At 47.1% G+C, this 5,872-nt stretch overlaps 1 pseudogene; it reads left to right on the top strand.

Annotated features, from left to right (window-relative positions):
• The first annotated feature begins 4,443 nt into the window (after positions 1–4,443).
• Positions 4,444–5,572, top strand: LOC128098277 (sperm motility kinase X-like; annotated as a pseudogene).
• The last annotated feature ends 300 nt before the right edge of the window (positions 5,573–5,872 follow it).

Here is a 5,872-nt window from a genome sequence, read left to right as displayed (position 1 = left end):
AGACAGGGTCTCCTGTAGCACAGGCTAGCCTCAAGACCACTGTGGAGCCAAAGACGACTTGAACTGCCACTCCTCCTGCCTCCACTCTCCTAGCTTTAATAATTGCCACGTGCTCACCTTTATGAGACTTGGGTTGTTTCTCTGTCAGTTTAGTGGCCTCGCCTGAATCTACTGATATTTTAACTACCATCAGTGCCCCGAGGCCCCAGAGGCAGCACCCCACCATACAGCCTGAGGCCTAGCGGGATTTCTGGCCCCACTGGTACCAGCTCAGCCACAGCCACCAAATGCAAGTTTTAACTAAGACTATTATTCTATTTACCAATAAGGACTCAGGAATCAGGTGTTAGAGAGAAAACCTGCTAGATGAGAGGCCGAGAAGCAACCAGAAGACCTTCCTTTTTGGCCAGAGACCCAAGGAGAAAAGTGTCTCTGCACTCATCCCAAACCATAAAGACCCAAATCTCTAAGTCCCTCCCAGCTCCTTCCTGTGCATCTCTCTATCCATATTCTTGACTCCTCCTTCCTCTCTATGGATAATTCCTGTCAGCTAGTTGCTGGCTCCACCCCCTGACCCAAGGTTAATTTTATTACCAGTCTCTGAGTTTCTCAGTGCCATCAGATATCCCATAACACTTTCCTGTTTTTTCCCATTGAGCTCCTATATAATGTACATCACCTGCCCTGAAGGACTCCTCTCAGGCTGGACACAGCTAGTTGTATCATGCCTAATTGTGAGGTAGGTGTGTGTGTGTGTGTGTGTGTGTGTAGTGTGTGTAGTGTGTGTATAAGTGTGAGTCTGTGTCTGTGTCCTGCCAAGTCTCTGTTGAAACATCAGTCACAAAACAACAGTATTAAGATCTAGGGACTCACAAGCACTAAAGATTTGTCATACAGCAGAACATGTGGCCTCTAGAAAAGGGCTTGATAGACTGAGTTCATGCTTTTCCTTGACCACGTGAGAATACATACAAAGTACCAATTAGAGTTAGAAAGCAGCCCTGTTACACACTCAATCTGTTGGTATCTTGATCTTGCTTTGCCAACGTCCAGATACACAAGCAACTGATTTCTGTTTGAGAGCAGAAGGACTGGGGTGCCAGGATATGGCTCCATCGCCTACATATGTTGTGTATAGCGTTCTGGCTGACAAGTACTTTCTTGATCATTTTGAACATATCAGGCCACTGTCTTCTGGGATCCTAGACTTTGATGAGAAGTTTCAGGAACAATGGGGACCATGAGACAAATGAGGCAGTGGGACTGGGACGTGTCCTTAGTACATGAGCTGGCTGTTTGGAACCTGGGGCTTATGCAGGGACACTTTGCTCAGCCTGGGAGGAAGGGACTGGACCTGCCTGGACTGAATCTACCAGGTTGAACTCAATCCCCAGGGGAGTCTTTGCCCTGGAGGAGATGGGAATGGGAGGGTGGGCTGGGGGGAAGGCGGGGAGGGGGGGCAGGAGGGGGGGCAGGAAGGGGGAGGACAGGGGAATCCAAGGCTGATATGTAAAAGAAAAAAAAAAGGAAAATGAACTATATTGAAGTAAATGAAAAAAAATGATGTGAACTTTCTCTCAGCCCCACAGATGTTAGTCCTAGGTCCTGGGGTGCCATGGAAAACAGTATTTTCTCACAACATCCCAATGTAGTCAGGAGCTGTCATCCTATAGGACCCAATCTGAGTTTAAAGAAAAGTAAGTTGAATTCTTTGAGTGTGACATGATGAGTTATTACAAACTTGTCACCGAAGGCTAGGGTCCAAATGAAGAGCAAAACACTCTCCACCTACTAAGGGGAGACTATCAGTCTGTAACCGAGGCAGGGCCAATGCTCTGGAGCCGTTGTCATTCTTATGACTCCTTGTTTTATTATTAAAGTGGAAGGGTCCTTGTTAAGGTCTGGGTGTCAATGCCCCACAAAGAATCGAGTGTTTGGACACTGGTCCCACCAGGTGACACCATTTGGGGAATTTTTGGGTCTCGGGAAGTGGCCTAGCAGGAAGAGGTGGGTCACTGGGCAACACTAAGGACAGCCATTTGAGTGTAACCAGGCTCCTCAGGCCCTACTGCCCCACTGGCCAGACCAGTGAGCTGTGCCGAGCCCTCATTGGTCCATTTCTTGCTGTGATGTCACAATGACAGACACTTGAGCACTCACAGCTCTGGCTGAGGCTGCCTCCTGTCCTCACAGTGCAGGAGCTGTCGGTTGGTTGGAGAGGTGGTGTTCGGCACTGGTGAAAGAAAGAGTCGACTTGGACTTTCGGGAGCTGTTGGACCCCGACACTGTGAGTTTCTCTCCAAGTCTGTGGACTTTATTTGGTTTCTTGTTCTCAGTGAATTTGTCTATTGGCTTGCTTTATTTTTGCACTTACTTTTTCATGTTTTTTATTATCTTCTATTTGACTTTCTATTCTTTTTGGTGTGTATGGGGTAATTCAAGACAGGGTTTCTCTGTGTAGCTCTGGCCTTTATGGAACTCACTCTGTAAACCAGACTGGCCTTGAACTCAGAGATCCGCCTGCCTCTGCCTCCTGAGTGCTGGGAATAAAGGCATGTGCCACCACGGCCCACCAGTTTTATTCATTTTTAGGCTATGTTTACTGACGTAGAATATTTTGATATTTTTATTTTATGGGTATGAGTATTTTGTCTCCATGTATGTCTGTGCACCACGAGCCTGGTACCCATGGAGGTCACAAGAGGGACACAGATTAACTGAAACTCAAATAACAGGTGGTTGTGAGCCACCATGTGGCTGTTGGGCACCTAACTGGGGTTCTATGAAAGAGCAGGAGGTGCTCTGAGACACTAAATCATCTCTCCAGCCCCTCTGTGTTTATCTTTACCTCTTCATTTATTTTTGTCAAGTTTTCCTTGATTTATTCCTCCCATTTCAAGTCTTTTCTTGGTATGGAATATGGCACATAGAAGCAATTTAGTTATGACAATCACAGGAACACCTGTAATGCATTTTGATCACATTAATCATGTGATTAACCTGTGCTGTTATGCTTTCTTCCCCACTTCCCCCTCCACTTTCCTAGTAGCCCCTTTTTAAGTTGACGACCCCCTCCTGCTCCCAAACCCCACAGAGGAGAGAAAACAAGCGGCACATTTGGAGGACTGGCTTTTCCCAGTCTGTCCTTGTTGAGAGCCCCAGTTTCATCCTGGATGGCTTCCCATGGCTTGACTGTGGCACTCTTGCCCTTCATTCCGTTCCTATATTGTGTCGTTTGTCCTCTAAGCATGCAGAGCAATCCTTGCAAGGATCCTTGTGAGTGTGTTTTAACGATCAAGTATGGCCTTATTAATGTGTTGTGGAATTTGGTGAGAAGTATTAGTACTATTATTAAGGACTTTCATATCCATGTTCATCATGGAAACAGCCTTTGTTTTTTCTTAATAGTGTCCTTTCCTGGCTTTGGCATGAATGAGTTTGGAACTGTTAAGTCCTTTCTGTTTTGTGCAGTTTGGAGAAGTGCTGACATTTGTTCTTTGGGGGCTGGAATGACTCATCAGTAAGTGCCTGGTCCTGGGCTTTTCTGTGCAGAGTCGTTTTTCATAAATACTTTAATCTTGTTGTTTATCGTCTCTTCTCAAGTTGAATTTGTATCTAGAAGTTTCTCAATTTCATCCACATTTTCCAATCAATGAGAAGAACACTCTGGGTTTAAAAAACAGATTAATTTGGGGTGGGATAGGTTGGAGAGATGGCCCAGCAGGTAGGACCATGTACTGTTCTTACAGAAGACCTAGGTTTGCCTCCCAGCACTCCCATGACCCACCATAACTGCCTGAAACTCCACTTCTAGGGGATCTGATGCCCTCTTCTGACCTTCTAGGTCATGGAAAAGAAATAATACAAAAAGTATTAGTATTTTAAGTTATTTGTACTACCTGTGAGTATGTGTGTTGGCATCCTCGAGTGTACATGTGTCTGTGCGAGTCTGCCAACATGGGCACATGCATGCATTGTATGGATGCCCTCAGAGGCCAGAGGTGTAGGCTCACCTAGAGCTGGAGTTAGGGCAGTTGTGAGCCACCTGACCTGGGTCCTGAGAACCACATACAGGTCTTCTGAACTTCTGAGCCATCTCCCCACCCAGGCACTCTGGGTTTGGGGGTGCCTGTTGTCATATCAACTGCTCTTGACTCTAATTTTATTAGTGCCTTCTCTCTCAGTGAGTGTTGAGTTCGGGTAAGAGGATGATTATCCTTCCCAAGAAATGGCTCTTAGCGTCTGTGACCCCTTGTTTATGCTCTGTTTCTGGTTGATTCCTACCAACCCGATCTGTGTCTTATTCTGCTGTCTGCTGCTTTGGAAGGTGCTTTCTTCTCTTCCTGAGCATTGAGTTCCTGTGAGGTTGTCTAAAGTACTTCTGACTTTTTTTTCCTTTTGGATGTAGGAATTTGTATTGATAAACAGTCCGGGCCTGATTTGGACTGTTTAAAATTCCCCATTGAGGGTTTGGTTATAGCCATATCAACAAGGACCTGACCATGGAGCAGGGCAGGGAGGCCCACTGCTCTGCTGAGGAGACCTTGACCGCTGACTATAAGATGATGATGACCCTGGGCCAAGGACAGTTTTCAGAGGTCAAATTGGCCTTTCATGTGCCCACAGTATCCTGTGTGGTTGTAAAAATTCTTAGAAACAGCTGGGCGGTGGTGGCGCACGCCTTTAATCCCAGCACTCGGGAGGCAGAGGCAGGCGGATCACTGTAAGTTTGAGGCCAGCCTGGTCTACAAAGTGAGTTCCAGGAAAGGCGCAAAACTGCAGAGAAACCCTGTCTCGAAAAACAAAACAAAAAAAACAAACAAACAAACAAAAATTCTTAGAAACAAGAAGAAGTATGCCTCATTTATCAACAGTGAAGTCAGCATCATAAAATCCCTTGCCCATCCCAACATCATTAAATTGTTTCATGTGGTTCAGACCAGGGAGACCACCTACCTGGTGATGGAGCCTGCATCAGAGGGAGACCTCCTGCATCACATCCTGGAACTGGGGGCCTTAGAGGAGAGCGAGGCTCGAAGGTTGTTTATCCAGATATTGCATGCAGTGCAGTACTGTCACGATAACTCTATTGCTCACAGAGACATTAAGGCTGGGAACATCCTCCTGGACTGCAGGGGTAATGCCAAGCTGGGCGATTTTGACCTTTCGGCTAAGGTCATCCCTGAGCAGAAGTTTAGTGGTTTCTGTGGTACTCTACACTACTGTGCCCCGGAACTCTTTGGAGAGGAGGCCTATGATGGCCGTGCCACTGATATTTGGAGTTTAGGTGTGCTCCTCTTCCTCATGGTCGCCGGGCACTTTCCCTTCAGAGCTAGCTCTGTTGCAGGGGTGAAACATCAGATCCTTGCCGCAAACTTCAAGGTGCCTCCACATGTTTCCATCGATATTTTCAATGTCATCGTCGAATTGCTGATCATCAACCCTGGCAGGAGGCCCACCATAGGCCAAATCATGAGGTGCCCTATGATCAGGAGCAGCGAGGCCCATTCACCGCCTACTTCCACCCAGTCTCTCCCAGGCCCGCCAAGCCCTAGCATTGTCAGGGCCATGACAGTCATGGGGTATAAATCCAAAGAAATCATTGAGTCTCTGAGAGACAGAAATACAACCAGGTGATGGCCACTTACCTAATTCTACAGCACCAGTCACCCGGGGGAGACTGCTACCATCACCAGGAGAAACCAGTGAGAGCCATGCAGTCAGGCCTTGACCTCAACCTGGCAGATCTTCACACTTTCCCTGTGGCCTTAGGGAGAGCTACCAAGCCTGCTCCCCACACCTTCACCTTGCCATCTAAGACCAAAGAGAAAGATGAGAAGAATGTCAGGCAGGGTGGCACAAAGCACAGCAT

Source organism: Peromyscus californicus, unplaced genomic scaffold, assembly GCF_007827085.1.
Source record: "Peromyscus californicus insignis strain IS unplaced genomic scaffold, ASM782708v3 Scaffold_6__1_contigs__length_162567912, whole genome shotgun sequence".
Lineage (NCBI taxonomy): Eukaryota > Metazoa > Chordata > Mammalia > Rodentia > Cricetidae > Peromyscus > Peromyscus californicus.
The sequence above is the reverse complement of the archived record's forward strand: the minus strand, read 5'-3'. Positions and strand labels throughout refer to the sequence as shown.